The 20,379-nt window shown below is 39.2% G+C and overlaps 1 protein-coding gene across 4 annotated transcripts in view; it reads right to left on the bottom strand.

Moving 5' to 3' along the window:
* Positions 1 to 714, bottom strand: part of fstl4 (follistatin-like 4) — a 185,291-nt gene extending 184,577 nt beyond the window's left edge. For all 4 annotated transcript variants that reach the window (XM_034140407.1, XM_034140410.1, XM_034140408.1 and 1 more), the window contains exon 1: positions 470 to 714. The gene's annotated coding sequence lies outside the window, so the exon portion shown is untranslated. The remainder of the gene's footprint in view (positions 1 to 469) is intronic.
* Between the last annotated feature and the right edge of the window lie 19,665 nt (positions 715 to 20,379).

The following is a 20,379-nucleotide window of genomic DNA, read 5'->3' as shown; positions in this document are numbered from 1 at the left end:
CTCCTACTGAAGCTATTCATCAAACACTATCTGTTGTTTCCGAGCAGGTATAGCCCCTGCACGGCTTTATGAGGCTACCAAAAGCTGGCATCTGGTCATATTGAATGATTAATCACATCCCGTGTTGCGCCACACAATAGGCAGTGTAGTTAAACACTGTCACAGACTGTCATTGACATCGCCCTGCGCTATGAGGCTGCACCTCACACATATCTTTCTGCCTGTAAATTGTGGGGCTCGCTCTCTATTATTGATGCATTTCTCCTCAGCTACTCACAAACTAATTCAACATTAAAGCACACAACTGCCACCCTCTTTACAGTTTCCATTCACTCACAGTCCCAATGCAAATAGTGACGGATACAGCGTTGCGCACACGGAACAACCAAACTTGTCAAATACATTAACAACGTATTTAAAGGACCGTGGAGCCCCTATCCCGCATAAGGCAATACAGCTTGCACCTTACCTGTGGTATTCCAAAGCAAGAGGGCAGAAAGGAAAGGAAATTCGTGCAAATATGCCAGAGATCTTCCTCGCAGCGACGAGACACAACTGCGCACTTTTAGTTCCACTCCTCTCTCGGCAGGGTTTAAAGGCTTCAGATTAATTACGGGCTGGTGTATCAGAAGCAGCTGTGTTTGAAGCGACGGGTAGCGTGTCCCAACTCTCAGCAACGGCTCGCCATCCTTCAGCTCCTCCGGCTGCTTTTCCTCTCAGCGCTGCTCTCCTGCTCTGCCCTATTTCAACTCCCCTCACTCCGCTCCGCTCCTGACGTCAGCTGCTGCGCGCCAAATGCGGTGAGGCTGCATCTGCGGATTAATCCCACAAAAAAGCGACACCTGTATGTGCATGCATGCGCGGTTGTGTGTGTAACTATGTGTGTGTAAAGGACCACAGAATAGCAGAGAAAATAGTTTGCAGATGCAGACTTTTTTCTTTTTCTTAATTTCAGGGTTGGTTACCTATATGATTTCCGGATTTGTCTGAAATGTGGATTTGAGAACATACTTTGGTTGGGGTAAAATTATGCATGACATTGAGTTGAGTTGCGAGGTTACAGTTAAGGGAATGAATGATATATGTGTCTGTGCATGCATTATGTAATAAGAAAAATAAAAATGAAAGGAAAATAAATATTTGTAAATGCAAATCAGTTAGTTACAATAATTAAATTAAGTCACTCATAATGCACTAGCTGCTGAATAAAATACTATGTTACTGATGGAAAGGAACAAATATTGTTTTTCTGTCACATTTAGTTATCATGGTTTTGAATGAAAGTTTGTCATTACTACACTAATTTGACACTACTAAGATGTAAGTCTTTACAAACTGTGTTGTATACAATACAATTTTGCTAATTATTGTTCACATTTCACAATGTGTTAAACACAAGACAAAAATCGAGGAAAGAATCACAGAGTGGTGACATGATGTGGTTGTCAAATGTTGTCAAAAGTATCATATGCATATTTTATTTGTTTTTCAAAGATTGTTTTCCGCTCAGACCCTGTAAAGCTTCTTTATGAAATGACTGTCGGCTGTATGACAAACACTATAAAACATCACTAATCAACAAGGCAGCGATGATGTTCACAGAGGAATTAGACAGAGGACCGGCAGGTGTGTCTGAAACACTTTCACAGATGAGCAAGTTTGCAGCGGCTTACCTGCTTATATTTAGGTTCAAATCTTTAAAGAGAAACACAGTACTACAGTACATCTCTCTCTCTCTCTCCTCCTCTCTCTCTCTCTCTCTCCCCTCTCTCTCTCTCTCCCTCTCTCTCTCTCTCCTCTCTCTCTCTCTCTCTCTTCCTCTCTCTCTCTCCTGCTCTCTACCCCTTTGTGTTAAAGTGGACATATCATGCTATATTTGAATAATATAGTGTAGGACCATACCTATATAAGGCATATTTATATTCAAAATACCAAACAGATCATGCATTTTAGCCATGCCTCATTTTGCTCAATTTGAAATCTTTTAGCTCTGTTTTTGCAAGGGCAGATTCAGTGAGAACAGCACCATCTACTGGCCTGGCATATGTACTACAGCGTCTCCAGCGCTTTCGAACGGCAATGGCCGTGGCTGTCTCCTCCTGATTGGTGGAGTTGGCCCAAACGCCGTAGCGCCACCGTCCTGACGTCAGGACAGTGTTCAAATCTGGATCAGTTTTTATCAGATCCGTTGCAGCCCCTTTTTTAGAGATTTGGGTATGGAGGAAAATAGAGAAGGTTGTGTTTTCTGACACTTGGTGAGTTCCCTGGAACACCGGGGACACATATTCATCTATAAAAGACGTACAAAAGTGCATTTTGCATGATAGGTCCCCTTTAAAGTAGGAGAGAGAAGTGCACATGGCACAATTAGGCCTACATACTGTATCCCGAAAAGATGGTGGCGTCCCTATCAAAATTGCATGTGTCAATAAAATATTTATGCTCGATGTAACATTTATCAAGAAAGTGAAAGAAAGAGAGAGAGAATAACGGGGAGGAAGACAATAGTACAGAAAGGAAGTGTCATTTGCCATACGTGAGTCCTTCAAATGATTTAGGATTAGACAGAAAAAGTAAAGAGGATAAGAAAGAAAGAAAGAAAGACAGAATAATAGGAAAAGATAATAGATATTATATGTAAAACAGCACAAGCTGCATCAAGAGGTTTTGTCTGATGAGATGAGAAATGGCCTTGCACAATGCTGCAACAATTTGTAGTTAGAAAACTGTCTCTTACATTTGATTAATGGTCATGAATTATTGATATGAACCACCCCGGTTACACAGGCTCTTCCTCGTCATTTAAGGTCTTTTTTTTACTTTGTTGGAAAAAATGACAAAGATGAACATGGATTTAGTTGAAAAAGGAGTGAATTAAAAGGGTGGGGGGTGAAGACATGTAGATGTTTACAGTCTGGTTTGACACTTTAACAGGGCTCACAAAGTAAAGGGTTTAAACATTTTTATAATTGAACGATTGGCTGTATTGTGTATGAGGTTCAAATGCAGTCTTTATTAAAGCACGGACAGTTTAATGGAAGTGGAATAATGGGATTCACTTTTTACAACATGATAAACATGTGTTGCCAAACATGTTCAAATCCTCATACAGAAACAGAAACTGTTACAGGGTCAGATATAACATATTTTAACATTCTGTCCATGATCGCATGAGGTTTACACAAAACATATTTGCAAAATACAGAAATTCTGTTCTGTAGAAAAAGATAACCTGTTGCTTTACTCTTATTATTATCATATCACTTCTCAAAACTCCCAAAAATATTGTGCCAAAAAAAGACACGCATGTCTAGACAGTAACAACAGGATCCTTCTTTAAAAACAACACATTTGTGCTACCTCTGCTGACATGTCCGTCATCTTTTTCAACAATTTCAACCAAAATGCGTTTCAGTGCACTCAGACAGTTGTTCTGTAGCTTTCTCTGAGGGCTTTAAAGTAGAATTGCCATAACTTTTCAGTGGTCTTTATTGTTTGCAATATCAACAACAGTCAAAATCAACAGAACCTGAAAAAGTCATAAAATGAATCTTTCTTTGCATATTTTGCAGCTTTATCAACACAATCACTCAGCTCACATCAGTGCATTTCCCCAAGATGCAGTAAAGCAGCAAACATCCTGAATAATCTCAATATTCTGAAAAGATGGTTTGTTGCTATATCACTGTGATGTAGAGGATACAGCACAGCTCTCTGAAAGTGTTTTCCTCCATCTTGAAGTGTGCTTTCCCGATCAACACACACACATCTTAAAGCTTAACCAAACACCTATTTACCATCTATTAACACATTTCTAACAAGAACAACTAATCATGCATTTCATACTTTTTCAGACGTGCAACCATTAATGCACACACAGACACTCACAAGGTGCTCACACACACACTCAGGGCCCTGGCAGTGGATATTTTCTGATTCAAATTATTGACAAACGCATATCAGATCTATTCATAAAACCAACAGCTCTCTTCGCAATGCAGAGACAAACTCAGAACGCTGTAGGCGTACCCTGAGTGGCAAATCAATCACGCCTAAATGGTGCAAATATGAATCGACCCTCCAGGGGCTCATATAGACGACATCCCGTGCATGGCATTACAAGAGGAACATCAAGCGCATTTCACCCACAGCTACACCCACGGCTGAACAAACTGAGACTAGCATGTCGGGACTGAGCAGTCACAGCAGTCATTATCTCTGCCATCATTTGCTCAGGAGTGTTTGTACTTGCAGTCATACTTCAGGAACATAATATCCTCTCCCCTCAACCTTAAAGGCTCTCAGGCATGTGTCAGCACTAAAAGGTCTCTCTCACGTAGCTGCTCCCCCAGAGACAGAAACACCATGCAAGAGATAGAGCCATAACTCTTCTTTATGTCCTTTTTACTCCAGCTCACCACTGCAAGTACTGGTGTGATTCACACGTCTGCATCACGTACAGTAGAAGGGACACTCATGCTACATTTATTCTAAACTCTTTTTAATCGTTGTGTAGGATCATTGTTCAAAAGCGTGTGCAGATATTGGCAAGTGTTTTTAGAAAATATACAAGAAACCACTCAGTACTGATATGATTTGACAACACTATTGCCAGAAAATAACATTAATATTGAACATACTGTACGTAAAGGTATGGTAAAGGTATGGTATGGGTAAGCCAACTAAAACATCATTATTATCCCTTTGCTGTCAAAATGTCTGATTAAAAGGATATACAAATCATTCAAATTCATCTCTTTATTATTTGAAAGGTTTTTTGTTTTAATGACCAAAACACACAGATAGAGGTTACGAGTTAATTGAAAAAATCTAAAAAATAACACAGTCCAACCATATGTTATCACACCAATAAATGTCGTGTAAATGTATCACTATTATAATTCTTAATAGCCCATCATATAACTTAACGAGAACTGCACCCAAACAACACTTAGTCATTGCAGATGCAGTATACTGTAAGCACAGGTTTAGTGCTGGATTGAAGGAGAATGAATGAGTCTCTTTTCTTTTCTTCTTTCTTGTTGAATCACAAACTGTCCGACCAAAAAGACAAGGTCAGAAAGTTTACTTGAGGTAGAGCGCGATACAAAGAGCAGCTCTGTAGCAATCAAAATATACATTTGCTAACCTTGAATGCTTAGAAAATGTTTCTGCCATTCTTTAAGAGGCCTGAATCCCATTGGACAGTCATTGAGAAGGTCAGCACAATTGGGGTGAAAGTTCAATATAGTTCAGCTTTTACTAAACTTTTGCACAGGCTACATTGATTTTGAAAAATCTATATAGCGTGTGCTGCTATGGCTCATGATGCACCTGCAGGAGAAAGCACAGTGACTCCCTCCTTAAGAAATAATGGCACAAATGTTCTAACTTGAAATATATGTCTTATTGTCACACAAACACAAACAAGCAGCTGCTAAACAACTTTGTGCACTAACATGCTCTATGACAATGAATGCCACGACTCAAACTATTCTCTCTGCATACAAATTGGGGATTCATTTTCACAAAAACAAAACTAACCTGTAACTTCCTCTGTACTTTGCAGACTAGTGTGGTCAAGGAAAGCTGTACTGTATGAGCTGCAGTGCTGTTGTTTATTGAAACGACCTGCCACTGGAGAGAGAAAGGGGGGGGGGGGGCAGTGCAGACAAAGTGTTGAGCTGGCTTCTCTTTGTAGCCTCTCATGGACATATGAGGGCTTTTGATTTGGTATGCAGCCTCTTTCTGTACCTCTTTCCCTCTCTCTCTCTCTCTCTCTTTCACTCTGCACACAGACAGAAATACATGCATGCACCCTCATACGCAGAAACATGCTCAGGTCACTGCCCATTTATCACTCTCGGCCCCAAGCCTGTGCCCGCACACACACACACACACACACACACACACACACACACACACACACACGCACGCACGCACACACACACACACACACACACACACACACACACACACACACACACACACACACACACACACACACACACACACACACACACACACACACACACACACACACACACCTTATATAATAGTCTTTGTTTCCTCCTTCTGCCCGGCTCCAATTTGATGGCAGTGCGGCCGCCAGGTTCCCCAGATGACCATTGAGATAGAGCTAACAGATGAAAGCAGCAGTAAGACGCTGGCGGTAATGGTGCTACAGCTCCGGCTTACAGCCCATATTTCTCTCTGATGGCTCTGCTGCCCTGCCTCCCTCTGACACCTGCAGGAGTGAGCTGCTCCGATGAGTTGTTTGCACTGCAAAGCAGGGTTGCAGGACACAGGAGCTTGTATAACACATGCACACACATACTTACAGTAAAAAGACTACGTTTGGAGTAATAAGTGAATGCACTCTCAGTTTATGCAGTCTTTGTGAAACAAGCAAGGGACTATGCATGTACGGGTGTGGCGGGGTGCAAACAAGGATAAATGCATGTTAAGAAAACTTAAAAAATAAAGTAATGCTTCTGGTAGGCTGAATGCAAATTGTAAAACAGAACCAATCACAGTGAAGGAAAAAGTTGTGTTTTTCTGTTATGTTCCTAATGGGACTGCACAGATTACCCTCTAGATGCTGTAAAGGTTATGAGTCTTGTCCATCTGCAGCAAGGAATGAATAGTAGGACATTGTAACAGAGAGTCTATGGAGGTGATCCGTTTATTCACCCAAACCACAAATGTTGGTCCACCCCTAACCAAGCCACATAATGTGCTTAAACCCAATTTAACCCTAACCATAGCAGTGCTGGATTAGAATGTTGTGTACAATATATAATAATATTTAGAAAGCTCATATTTATTTTCAGGTTCATTTAAACAACATGCTGCTCCTGTACATTAGTGAGCAGTACACTTTGATTGTTCACTTTATACTACTGACTTTCATTTTGATATCAATGATGCATTGTTTGGTATAACCTTGGCACAGCTTTGTTATGCGTACAATTTGGTATTGCTAATTCCATATTATGTGTAATTTAGTTGCTGTGTGAAAATGAGTTTTTTATCTTAAAAATATATCTGTTTTTAACGGCAAAATGGTTTGTACCGATCAAAATTGTTGTATTTCTTTTAGATTTTATTTTTCAAATCAAGGGGAGTCCCTGCTCCCCCAATAAAGACAATAATAAATGATGTTGGGAAGGCTCTAAAAACACAAGGTGCAGCCTGCCACCCCATGAAGGAAGCAGCCTGAAATGCTTCAGCTGCTGACGGGCTGACTCTCAGAGTGATGTGATCCTGCAAGCCTGAATCTGCACCTCAAACACTTTTATGCCTCACACAGACAGCAGTAACAAATCTCAAACACAGTCCTTATCTGAGGTGAGTTACGACCTCTCTGTCTCTCACTGTCCCTGTGCGTCATATTGTGTCACTTCTGTTTCCCGTCGTTTCTATTTCTTAACAAGTTTATGTATTTTATTTTCAGTTTGTAAATGGCCACCTCAGCCATGTTAATTTGCTGTATCAAATCAAATCAAATCAAATCAGGTTTTATTTATATAGCACATTTTAAAACGATTTTTGGTTGAGCCAAAGTGCTGTACATGCAATTAATAAATAACACATTACTACAATCGCAAACAGAAGACAACAGCAAATATAAAAATCAAACACACACACAGGGAAATGTCATGAGTCGTGCTCCGCTCTGACTAGAAGGCCAGGGAGAAGAAGTGAGTTTTTAGTGTTGATTTAAAAACCCCTAGGGTCTGGGCCGACCTCACATGGAGGGGCAGAGTGTTCCAGAGCCTAGGGCCAGCTGCTGCGAAGGCTCCGTGCCCTCGGGTTTTGAGCCTGGTCTTGGGCACTACCAGCAGCAGCTGGTCAGCCGACCTTAATGCTCTGGCTGGGGTGTAGCAATGGAGGAGTTCTGCTATATAGGCAGGAGCCAGCCCATTTAGTGCTTAAAAAACAAATAAAAGGAGTTTAAAATCAATTATTGTATGACAAACAATAAATGTATTTGCCCACTTTCCTGTAGAAAAACTGGTGTGAACTGAAGTCTCTGTGTACTGAAAAGCTTCTTTAGCTCTTTCATTTCTTTACAAATGTAATTGTGTGTCAGTATCCATACACATCATCATCAGAACATGTAACAGCATTCAATTCTGTGGCAAGGAGAGAGTAATCGCAGCTTTCAAAGCAATGTAAGCAAATTGAGCCCCGCACATTATCCTCTTTGGGCATTTTGGTGTGTTCAGACCCATTAACCCAGAAAAGCTGTAAATCCTCACATGTAACTTTAGCTCTTTTTCTGTCTGTCCAAAGCCAGCAAACAGAAAATCAACAGTAGTTATCAGGGAGTGTCGTTTTGTTCCTGTACAATTGATTTTATTTTTAAGGTTTTGCGGACATCAGTGTCTCCCTGATATCCGTTTCTTAAATTATACTGGTCATTGGTATTTTTGGATTGTTTACTAGAATATGATGAGGGAAAACGGTGACTCATTCCACCATTTGTTAGGGAAAAAGCAATAATAGTATTGTAAGAAATTACGAGCCAACAGTATAATATGGATTCCCCAGTGAAATATATTTTCAAAAAAGGGTCACTTTTAGGATTATGAGCCCCGATAGTGTCCGTCTGGTTCTCGTCATTTTGCTGCGTAATTCCCAGAAAGGGACAATCTGCCTGAGGGGATTTGGCACATCAAAAGTTAGATCATAATCTCAGTCAGCAAGGGCAGAGGATTAAAATACAACAAAACATACATACACATCTTAACCTAACCAAATCTCAACCCTAGCAGTATGAGATTACAAAACAAATGTCGCTTTTTCCTGATTAGTTAGTCATATGAGCAGAATTATACTTCGTCTCTTTCTAGAAAGGGCATGACCCAACAATGTATTGTGAAAATTGATTTTGAGGACTATGATTGAAGCTTTAGGAAAGCTAAATATATCCAGTGCAGTATTTCAATACTGTTTTAAAGGTTGACATGTTATGAATACACATATTTGTCAAATATACAGTCAAATCATAAATGTCACATTTTGTACGTGTGGAAGAAAAGATGTACGGTTGAGTCACAGGATAAAGAAAAGCCTGCTCCATCTCTCTAAAAATGTATTTTTTCACAAAATGTAAGTGTAAACAATTATAGTAGAGACAATAAAATGAGACTGATGATCAATGCAGCAGGAGAGTTATGAAAGAGTACATGGTCAATCCCTGCCACAGGCTCAAACAAACAAAATAAAGAGTTGACAGTAGCACAAGGATTAACATTCAGAAAGGCAAAGAGTCCACAGGGCCAAGTGGACTCATACAGATCAAAACAAAACAAGTTCATGAAAAACCGCTAGAGGTTGCAAACGTTAACACATTACCTTTACTTTTACCTTTAAAAGGCAACACATATTGCTGAATTATCTACAGTATCAGGTTGCAGCAACAACTGTGTTGTAATACTTTTTTAACTTTGGACGTATGAAACAGAAAAGCCACTGTGAAATGTTGTTTTTAAATATCCAACTGTTGGAAGAGTTTGAAAGGGATAAACATGTAGATGTCATGCCCTCACATGAAGACGACAAATAATGATAAATTCAGGATAATTTATAGAAAAAATCAACATCCAACTACCTTTCCAGAGCAGCTCATCATACATGTGTTATTATTAATCACTGCCAGACTTCCTGTAGCCGATTGATACATTAACAATAGTTCAGTCACTAAAATGCTACCATTTTATTTACACAAGAAGCCGGGTGGTTACTAAATTAGCAAAAGACACCTTTCCAAATCGCCCCTAGCGTTTCAAAGTAGTCATTTTGGTCTGCATGCAAAACAACCACAACGTTTTAAGCGCATGAAATGCACACTTTGCTGATATGTAAATGAGTGTATGATGTCATCTGCTGACTTTTAGCAGCTTTAGGAGCTAGTAACTATCTTTCTTTAGAAAGAGTTGGCAACACAGGACACACCACATTTTGTTTACAGTGGCTTTGAGGCCATAAATCAAGTTTCCATTTTCCTGGGAGATCACACCTGATGACGAACAAAACTGAAAACGAGGTTTATGGGAACCAATCTAAATGCAGATGCTTTCATCATTCTATAGCCATAACACCATACAACATGTACTAATAGCTTACAGATAAACAACTCAAAGGACAATCTATGATCCAACAAAGAGGTGTTGGTGATATTGTGTGATGTATTTATGTGTGAATAATAGTGATCTGTGTTTTTCCTAATAGGCAGACTAAACTCTGGTGCTGAATATTTTAAATTCTGCTCCTAAGAGAAGTGTTTCAAACCATGATGTTCCCAATTGTCGCCCTTATTTGCACATCAAACTACACATTAAGTATAGAATAAAAAGGAAGTGGATGTTTTGTTCCTTCACTGAGACTCTAATATTCCCTCCATGATCCATTGGAGAATGTAGCAGTTCTATTTTAAAAGTTATTTGTAATTGATATGCAAATCAAATCATTTTAACTGCAGTCACATAGAATAGTATTTACATTTTCCCCTCAGACTGCGGAGAGACCCGAACAATCCACCCGAGAGGAGCAGGAGATCAGGAGCAGCTGCGAGGAGGGATTACATAAGACTGGTGGCCCTGTCAAAACATGAGCCCGATCAATACTGAAGATGTGAATCTTTGTCATTATGTTTAACCGAGGGCCAGCAGAGGGCTTTAGTCACTCCCTCGGTCTTATGAATATGCTACAATAAAAGAAAAACTGTACCATCATCAGTTCGATATCATTTGTAAAAGTGTCAGATGCATTTATTGTGGTGGGACACTCAAACACCATTTATGTCCATATGTGTTTTTTTAAACAGGGCTCAATCGTCTAATGAGTTGAAAAGTGTAGAGTTGACTAAACAAGATGCAGAGAAAAAAGGTTTGGCGTTATCTGGTTTGCATGGATTTCCCAAAGCCATCCAGCAGTCACTTCCTATAAACTTCAAAATAAATGATGGCCCTTGTGCCCTTGCTTCTTGACAACACAAACAAACAGGGGGGGGGGGAAAGTATTCGAGAGCTAACAGCTTACAATGTTTTAATTCAAAGAGTCACTGCTATATAATATCCGGTACCGGGGGCAAAACGCAACATCTTGCAAGAAACAGCGTCTGAGGGCTTCTTAACATTTAACAAACTATGAATGTGTCATACCCACTTAACGGGAAGAAACTCAGCTATCAGACAATATTAACCATTATTAGCTAAACAAAACACAAGGGTCATACATAGCCTCTGAATTAGCCCTGAGCGAAAAAATGCTAACGCACTTAGCACAGAACTCACAGTAGAGATACCTTATTACTTATCGGATCTGCACAAACAAGATATCAGCTAGCAAGCTGAGATTCCAAAGATTCTAGGGGTATAAGTATCATCACTGAGCGACCCAGACAACACACAACATAGCTTTACGGGACCAAAACGGAAAATAAGTCTTACCGTTGCTGTTTTCTAATCAAAAGTTGTGTTCAATGGCATTAAAATGCATACAATCCTGCTGAAGGTTAATCCAATGTGTCTGCGTCACTTTGAAATTATTACTGATAATCCATCCTCATATTTATGTTAATAACGGAGATTTCATATTAGCTGCTACGAGAGTGTATGACAGCTTCCGGTTTTGGGCATTCTGGCTACGCATCACTCATTCACCAATGGGTAATGTTTAGATGGATTTCCATTTAGGAACTTCCCCTTGATTCTATTGGCTCTAATGGTTAAAAAGAGGTTTCAATGATCAAAATCGACCGAGGGGGGCCATAGATATGGAAAATCCACCCAAATGACCCCAGAAGTGTTTTTTTTCTTGCTAAACCTCTCTAAAAAGGTCAAATGTCACTTGTTTTGCATCAATCTTGATACAGGGTACTTATTATATGTTATAGTTTGGATTCCTAAAGCTTTTAGTCTACTATCCCATCATTCAAGGGTGGTTTTCACTATAAGTAATGTTTTTTTTTTGGACGGACACTATCATTTACATTTCTTTGCTATGTTCAACCTGAATTTACTTTAAAATAAAAAGATTCTATATTGATTCTGACTTTTCTACATCCAACTCACAGGTTTATCATTGCTTTGAGAAAAAAGATTATTAATTTAACCCTTTTAGAAGTGAAGATATAGTCATTTTTTCTGGGAAAAACAGGCTCGGGGCTTAACTGGATAAAGATCAAAATGATTGCCAGCAAATGTAAAGGTTTCTAAATATCCAGCTATCGAGTGAGCTAGGGATCTAAAAAAGTGAGCTAAATAGTTAACAACCAGGTTTTTATTTTCTCCTCAAAGCGAATGTCTTTCTTTTTACAAGCTAAGTATTTCCTTCAAAATGTGCGTGCCACATTTGAGTATCATGCAGGGAGACTTAAACACACGTATGATAAAAGAAATGTGTTCAGTTCTCAAACTCCTTTTGATACTATACTGTATATAAAGACAGACATTTAGTACTCCATCGACTGCTGAAGAAAAACAACCATTAACAAGTGCATATTTATGCAATATCCGATCTAAATAACCATGACAAATATAAAATATCATAGCTGGATTATGCAAAATCAACCCACTGGTCCTTGACACATCGTGCACTTCATGTTGTGTGCAAGTACTTTTCCATAATCATTCTGAATAATGAAACATCCTGTTTGTTCTGTTTGTGATTAGGACAGAAAGAAGCACAGAAACACTCATCTTGAATATCACCATAAAGATGCTTTTATCTGGAACATCTTGTGCTGGTAAACAAGTCCGACGTCATCATCCCTGTCAGTTACTGAGATTTTGGTTGCACAGTGCTGTCTGTTCTCTGTCTATTTCAGGAACAAAGACAGACCTCCATGAAAGAAGCAGAAGAAGATATGACATAGAAAGAGAAAGCCAGCGAGAGAAACAGAGTATGTGCATATGTACATCACGCTTTTTGTGTCTCCCCCAATCGCGCATACTTGTTGGTGTTTCTCTTCTCGTCTTGAATTTTTGAACAAGGTTGTGTGTTAGTCACAGCTCTACCATCTTCGGCCTTTAGCGATGTTTCAATGTCTGTCCCGTCTCATTTATCAAGCTCCTCGTCGTGATATACATTCTGAGCAATCGTGAAAAAGCACCGTACCCCCTGAAACCCTGTTTATGGTTTCACTCTGACTCCTGATAAGCAACATTTGAAGATGTCACTTAATTTTAGGAATGTTCCCGAAGGATAATTGAGCAGTTAACGAGTCGCTCCCATTAATTTGATGTTGACACGTTCAGTCCCTGCAGCCATCAGTAAATCTAACCTCACATATCCATCAGCAGCAGGCATCCTGTCAAAAGCGTCCTTGAGCTTCTGAGCCTCTGAATAAATGTGAAAAAAACGGGAAATTCCTTCAAAATATAAAAAGAAGAATAACACCATCTTCTTTTAAAATCCATTTAAAAAGTAATCTCAGCCAAATAAAGGAAATCCATTCTTTAATCGCTTCTCCTTCCACTTCATTTATATCCCTCTCTCCATTAATGAACCACATTTAATAGGTTAATTTAATAAAGCATCAGCACTTTCCCTTATATTGAAACGCTCCGTCTATTACAAGGAAAGAGCAGGTGTGCAGCCAATGTATTATTCACTGCGTTGTAAAATGAAGGATTTAATCAAATAGCAGTGATTGGCCGTTCTCTAAAATTGACCCTTCTTCCCTCCTAGAGTCGGCAGACCGCCGGCACTTTGAAAGACGGATAACACCTTCCTCCTAATGCTGAATATGTAAAATGTTTAAATATTACTTTAAATCTAGGAAAGAGAATTCAAAGAATGTTAAATATATTTATAAAAGTCCAGGGAAATTTGAATTAGTTAATTTCTACACATTTATTTAGCTTGACTTGTTCTCAAATAACTTTGTTAGCAGAACTACGGAGCATAAGAAACATTTTAATTGCGTCTATTCTTTGTTTGTCTGTTCACTTTCTGTTTCTGAAGGAAAACACGCATGTTTAACCTTTCTCGTCCAACCCTGTCTCCTATGAATGTTACATTTAACTGCATCCTCGATTAGGATTCAAGGAGGCTTTCTCCCTGATTACAGTTGGCTTATAAAGTTAAAGTAGATAAACAAACTAATTGGTCCGGTTTAGAAAAAAGGATCATGGTTTAGCTTAAAATATGTATTTTTGTAAGTAATGTAAATACATTCGCAGTTGACCTGATTTTACAAAGGACACTTAAACCGTTCTCAATAAGATGACGTTATTTGACCTAATCAACAACCATCCCCTTCGTAGTACACGGACAATAAGAAACATATCTGAAAAAAACGAATTGTATCCAGTCTGAATATGTTGGCCACAAGACGTAGTGGGAAAAGGCAGTTCAGCAATATATGGAAACATAATAATTAGAAGTTGAGGCTGTGTTTTTACTTACAGAACTTTTTAATTTTTGATGAAAATAAAAACCCAAAACTGTTCAAATTAAATCTTTGCAAACATACCTGCCTTCACATATACCCTAACCACTCCCATAGAAAAACACTTCCTCTACTGTTCCTCAAAGCAGACACACACTGCAGTGTATTCACCGTGAAGAGACAGATGAGAAGCCATCTGTTGCGTCGTGACTCCCTATATCATTGAAAGTGTACAACCCCATCAATAGTTGGAGGGGTGAGTGTGTGTGTGGGGGGGGGGGGGTGGATGAAGCTTTACAACACACAGTCAGCAGTGCCTGTGCCGTAGCTACTAGTCTCTCGTCTTTTCTTTATCTGGTGAGTAAAGTTGAGCAGAGGGCAACAGAGGAAAGGCTCTTTAAATCTAACACAGGTTATATAGGCTTTATTGGAGATTCAACAGAGGCCTGTGTGAAAGGTTCCCCCCCCCCCTGTCTTTTATTTAGCTCATTGCTGAGTTAAGGTGTATACCATGTGCTGCAGAATGCTGTGTACTGTGTCATACAAAAGATACAGGCTTGAGAGTGCCACAAAATGCAGGCGCTGTGGAAGAACATTGTCTTTTGTAACGAGGACTGACATTCTAGCACATTTTGTGTGAGTCAGTGATAAAAGTATGTGTTATTACTCGCACAATGTGCAGAAAAAAAACTGGAAGGAAAATGCGAGTGAACATTTCTTTTAGAGAAAGAACAGGGGCACATGTTACCGTATTTTCAACGGCAGGAAACTGAAAGCTGCCTCGATTCCAATTTTCCTAAACGTATCACAGAAATTAGAGACAATTTAGTAACTATACCTCATATTGTTGACTATTAAGGCTCAATTGGGATCACAGTGTTGGACCTTTTCAATTTATGATGACCTTGTGAAGCTTTGCATTTCTTCCAAAAAACGTTGACAAATGGAGATGCAATATTTTAACTGGAGAGCAGGGAATGAATTAAAATGCTCTTAGACACTATTTTCTAAAAAGTAAAAAAACATATATCACTAATACCAATTTCTCTTTAGGATTGTCATGAATCATGATTGCTTTATACAAAATTATATGACCGCAATCAATGTCACTTTGTTGATGGATACCCTGAGTGAAAGAGGAAACTCTCATCTCCAAAAGGCAATAACATTAAAAACTAAGTCGTTAAGTTGTGATAAATGGTAAGACAGCGAAGAACCCCGGGTAGGCGTTCACGTGCCAGCTTTGCAGAGTAAAGCAGCCAGCTGGCTATCTCTATGCTGCCCTAAACCTGTGTCAGCTGCAGAATCGACATAAATCTCTGCGGACACTCTTTGAGGTAATATAGGAACCAGAGACAAGTCCAACAGGTGAATCATTACAAGTGAGAGACTCATCCGCAGGGAGATGTTTTTTAGCTGGCAGTAAACATTGACTCAAAAGGGATGAGGGAACAGAAGATAACAAAACCGCCGTTGAGGACCTCAGGAGGGGGAAAAGAGGAGGGATGGTTGGAAAGAAGGGAGACAAAGTGTGAGAGAAGACATCAAAGCTGTAAAACGTGAGAAAAAGAGCGGAGCAGGCTATAGGGGGAGAGACAAATGTATCATCTTTCCTGGAAAAGTTAAAGGAGATGAGTAAATATAGGTGGAAAGGGTAAAGAGAGTGTTCCAGGCGTAGACCTTGAGAGGACAGGTTTTTGTATTGCTTTTCTACAGGACAGAATAGAGATAGTAAGTCTCAGTTAGGAGGCAATAGATGGCATATCAAAGAAATGAAGCAAAAACAATATGATACAATGTCAAACTAAAGGGTACCACTACTATTTCTAAAAATGTACAAAACCTCCAGAGTGTTTCTCTGCTAGGAATCATTTTTGATCAATCTGATATTTGACAGTATCACTTGGACAACCTAAAAAGATTCATATTAAAGCCAAAGCTGAAGCGCGGGACATATTCAAAACATTGATCTTAAATTGCTGATTATCTCTGACACTGTGTGTTTTTCTTCAGAAACATTTTGACTTTTTTTCTAAGGGCAACTTAAGCCCATTTATTTTACCCCATATTTGTTTATGATTGCATATTTGAAACTTTAAAATATGCTATATTAGCTATAGTAGTGCTTTTATACAATGTACCCTTATATGTACATTCAACCAACATACGATTACTTCGAAAAAAAACTTTAAAAACATGAAGATTTTGAGGCAAGATCTGGACCAAAAAAAAAAGAAATAATAAGAACTCTAGACACTTTGGTAAAGAAACCAATATTACACACTCAAAAGATATACGGTATATTCACTGTCAATTTCCCCCAGTCGGTTGATGTAATTGTCAATAAGGTAAAAAGAAATGGGAAAGAAATAGAGATAAAACAAGTTCCATTACAGTCAAGGACAGGTTTTAAAATATTACTGCAGAAAGAAAATTAAAATGCATGATAGACTCTCAGATAGAATAATCAAATAAAAGCTGATGGAGATATAACTTAAAGAGAAAATATATGACTTCAAGACAGGTTTACTGAATTTATGAGACTTCAAAGTCACATTAAAATGAGCCTCTGCCGTGAGCACTGAAATCTGATTTCTCTTTCCCTCGGCCGTCATGCACATTATGTCCTAATAATATCTACATCTTTTAAAATTGACAGTAAACATCTCGCCTCACTTGTTCTCTTTCTACCAGTAGCTTATCTAAGCTGCATGAGTCATGTTTGAGCTGTGAGATCTCTGTTGGATCCACAAAAAAACCTCAATGTTTACATCCCTCCTATATGATAATTTGTCACACTTTGCTATACGCTTTGTTGTTTCATCGGTTGAATGCATCACCGGCCTACTCCAGAGAGCTTTTAGATCTAAACTGTGTCGTGGGTGCAATTTATGCATTTTATCACTTTGTAATTATAATCCATCATCTATGCAATGTGTGTGTGTGACCCACCTTTTTGGTCAGGTTTCATCAAAGGAGTTATCTATCTGCTTTGACTTGAGACCAGACACACAGAATCCAGAAACATAAAAGCATAAGTATTGAAAGACACACTAACACTAGCAAGATCAAAGACACAGCCAAACAGTACTTATTTTTAGTAGATTCAATTAAACGGACATACATTATCTTAAACTGCAAGGTAGGTCCTCACTGGGTTGAGGCATTAAAAACCTCTTAAGGACGACGGTCCCCATTGGACCCCTCCCACCGTTTTTTTTTTCGAGACAATGTCTCAGGGCTTCTTAACATTTATGAAACTATTAATGTGTAGCACCAGATTAACGGGAAGAATCTCAGCTAACTGAAGATATGAACCATTTTTACCAAAACAAAACACAAGTATCATAAGAATCGTCTAAATGACCCCTGAGCGAAAAAATGCAAACTGACTTTGGCACACAATTCAAGATAAAGATACCCTTATTACTTATCGTAGCTGCACATACAATATATCCGATTAAAGCTGAGACTCCACAGATTATTTAGGTATAGTATCATCACTGAGCGATCCGAACTTGCGACAGGGGAAGCAAACACAGACATCACAACACGTACCTTTACGGAGCTTTTACAGCAGATCGTCTCACCGTAGCTGTCAATTAGGTCAAAAGACGTGTTCAATGGAATTAAAACGGAAAAAAAAAATGCTACAACTGTTGATCCATAGGTTAATAATGTACCTGTGCCTTTGAAGAAATTATTTATAATCCATAATTCCATTTTTATGTAAAAATCGGAGCGGAAAAGTTAGCTGCTAATGGTAGCCACCAGAGTGTATGCAGCTTCCGGTTTTGGTTACGCGTCACTCTCACTCCTTATTTGTTAACGTTTTGGTGTGTATAGAACTTTCCCTCGATTCCATTGGCTCTAGCGGTTATAAAGAGATTTCATTCATCAAAATTGACCAAGGGGGGCCAGAGATAGGTCAAATCCACCCAAATGACCCCAGAAGTGTTTTTTTTTTTGCTAAATCTCTCTAAAAAGGTCAAATTTCACTGATTTTCCATCAATCTTGATACAGGGTACTTATTATATGTTGTACTTTGGATTCCTAAAGCTTTTAGTCTACTAACCCATCATCCAAGGGTGGTTTTCACTATAAGTAAAAAAGAAATGTGGACGGACACTATAATTTACAGTTTTTTACTATGTAAAATCTGAATTTTCTTTAAAATAAAAAACATCTATATTGATTCTGACTTTTCTACATCCAACTCACAGGTTTATCATTACTTTGAGAATAAAGATTATTCATTTAACCCTTTTAGAAGGGAAGATATGGTCATTTGTTCTGGGAATGTCATTTTCGAGCCTGAGACCTGAAAAACAGGCTCAGGGCTTAAGAGGTTAATGATAGCCCACAATGCCAGAGGAGAAATGTGTCATGCCTTGAAGCATTTCAGTAACAAATGAGAGTTTCCCAAAAAATATTGAACTATTTTGAAATGTAAAACTTGAAAGAGAAAATGTACAATAAGCTCACGCAATTTATGTTATTTCTTAAAAATATGCCTTATAGACAGGGGTGCACATAACTGGTACGCAGGTACCCATGCGCGGCAACAATCTGAAATGCGTAACGTCACTTGTGTCACAACGCGCCTTTGCGTACCTGATAGGCAGTGGCGGCGCCAGAGCATTTTTGTTGGGTAATCTATGGTAGGGCTAACCCATACAGTGGTGGTGCTCAAGTCAGTATTTGCAATGTAATTACATACACGCTATATTACCCCCCTTGACAGTGAAACGCCACCCGTGAGGTTTAGATTATTTCCCTGTCTCAATCAAAATGGAACTGTATGAAATAAAACGGCACATTTGTCTTGTAGTAAATAAAAAGGGATCACTGTGAACGTGACGTATGATAGTACACGTTGAAGATCCAATGGGGATACTGAATGGCGGTTTCGATTGATCTCAATCAATAAGGCATGACGCAGATCCAACGTTTCGTTGCTCTGGCTGTAGGTCTATTCAAATTGCATTCGGAGGCATTTTGATCTGACCGCGGCCGCGCTGATATTATAACGCCAGAGAATTTCCACACCTTTAGTGTATAAAACTCCCCCACTACTTAGACTATTCCTTGCACCCCTCTTATAGCATAAGCCCGAATGGTCTCAACCATATTGCATCAGTAAGGTTCACTTGTTGTTACAGCAGGATCAGTTTGTGTGCTGTGGACACGACCCGTATATTTTCGCAATCCGTGTTCTCAACATTTAGCATTTCGCTTATTATTTAATTGAATTTGCATCACTTTTCATGGTGGGGCTATGGTGGGGCTAAGCCATTTCTTGGTATGGCTGTAGCCTACCCCAGCCATACCCTGGCGCCGCCACTGCTGATAGGTCATCAAAACAAAACACATATTTCGCCTACACATGTTTCTTCTCAATACTCAGTGGAGTAAATTATTAGACATGTCCAAAAAAAACAAAGACATTAAGCAGCCACTTTGCCGTTTCGCTCCCTGCTAAAATCTTCAGACTTTCTATGACTGATTGAACTGGGTGCTGGCCGTGCCGCGCAGGACATAACCGACGGACCTGTGAAGCTTCACAGAAGGCAGAGGCTTAGATCACTGGACGACAGAGTTGGTCGCCGTGTGCACAGACGGAGCTGCTGTTAACGTCGGTGTGTACAACAGAATTGTACCAAAACTACGTCAACTGGCTGCGGTGGGAGACTCCCCTGTGCACATTCTGTGCCCCGCGCACACACTGGAGAACTGCGCAAAATCAGCTGATCACAACGTTCACGCTCTGTGGTCAAGCTGCTGCAGTTTTATTTACAACAAAGTGGAGTAAAACACACAGCTGCAAACTTACTCAGGCTGTTAATGGAAGAGTTTGAAATCAGACAGAGGTGGAAGAAGTGTTACTCAAGTAAAATTAGAAAAGTATTATCATCAAAATCTAGTTAAAGTAGCGACAGTAAAAGTAGTCATTTTGCAGATTGGTCCATTTCAT

This window comes from Trematomus bernacchii, unplaced genomic scaffold (assembly GCF_902827165.1).
Source record: "Trematomus bernacchii unplaced genomic scaffold, fTreBer1.1, whole genome shotgun sequence".
Lineage (NCBI taxonomy): Eukaryota > Metazoa > Chordata > Actinopteri > Perciformes > Nototheniidae > Trematomus > Trematomus bernacchii.
The sequence above is the reverse complement of the archived record's forward strand: the minus strand, read 5'-3'. Positions and strand labels throughout refer to the sequence as shown.